Source organism: Verticillium alfalfae, genomic scaffold, assembly GCF_000150825.1.
Source record: "Verticillium alfalfae VaMs.102 supercont1.4 genomic scaffold, whole genome shotgun sequence".
In the NCBI taxonomy this organism is placed as follows: domain Eukaryota; kingdom Fungi; phylum Ascomycota; class Sordariomycetes; order Glomerellales; family Plectosphaerellaceae; genus Verticillium; species Verticillium alfalfae.
In genome coordinates, this window is record NW_003315035.1 from 2,394,925 (window position 1) to 2,396,093 (window position 1,169).

A 1,169-nucleotide genomic window follows, 5' to 3' on the forward strand; every position below is an offset into this window, starting at 1 on the left:
CGAGGCTGCCTACAGCTTTCCAAACAACTCACCTTCCCATATGTGGTCACATTTCGGTGCCCGAAGCTTTCGTTCAGTCGATTCACTACACGTCGTCGCTGTTTGCCAACCTTTATCGACTGTTCAAGGGGAGGCAGCAGCTTGGTCAATATTCTAGTCAGATTGGGCATTCTCGTTTAAGGCGCTTGTTTGATTATGTTCAAGATAAACTCCACGCTGTCAGCATCATCTTATGAATATTAGAACCATCGTTAACGTTGCTCTTTTATTTCCGCTATTCTTGCCCTGAGCGCCTGCTCCGTCTCCGTCTCGGCGCAGACTGAGACCTCGAATTCAACACCAATATCGGCCACGCCATTCTTGCCAAAGCCTGCACTCGGCCCCTCAGAAAACAGGTCATTCTTTGCTCAAAATTCGACCCACGTGCAAGCTGGACAGTCACGCAATCTGATCAACTTCCACCCTGTAAACAGAACAAACGAGCATGGTGTAGTCATCACTCTGACCGTCAACAGCAACATCACTACCCAATCTATCCGCCGAGCAGCAAGTAGAAGACAGACATCATGTGCCAGTACTACGCTCATGCATTCGTCTGCAAGCATCTTACCTTTACATTTGCCCGTTTCTGTCACCCAGCTAGCCTGATTCAAAAGCCATGCGGGCACCGTCAAATATGGCAGACGATCCGACTTGATGAGCCTTGCGACGAATGTCATACCTGGTTCCCCGACAAGTATCCATCGAAGAGATCAAGATGCCGATGAACCAGGATTTGCTGGCAGAGCTTGGCGGCAGCAGGGTGAAGAGCTACAAATAGAGAGGGAGGGCATGTCATGCATAATGAACAGCACGGGAAATAAGCAGGACTTCTTTCAAAACCACTTCGCTGCGTCTGGAAATTATTGCTCGTCTTGGCATGTGTCTCTCTCCAGGTCACCAGCTATTTGTGACGGGAATAGTTTGCCAAAGGCTGGCCATAGGCAAAAACACCTCCGGATCCGTGAAAACCCACCAGGGCAAAAATGGAACCTCCAGGAACACACTCCCCCCCCCCCCCTCTTCACAAGCCGGCCAACTCCGGATCCTCCTTGCGTGTACTTTTCACGTCATCGCATCATCCGGCACCTCCCCAGCCAGAGCCGGGTCGAGCAGCTCCTCGCTATCGG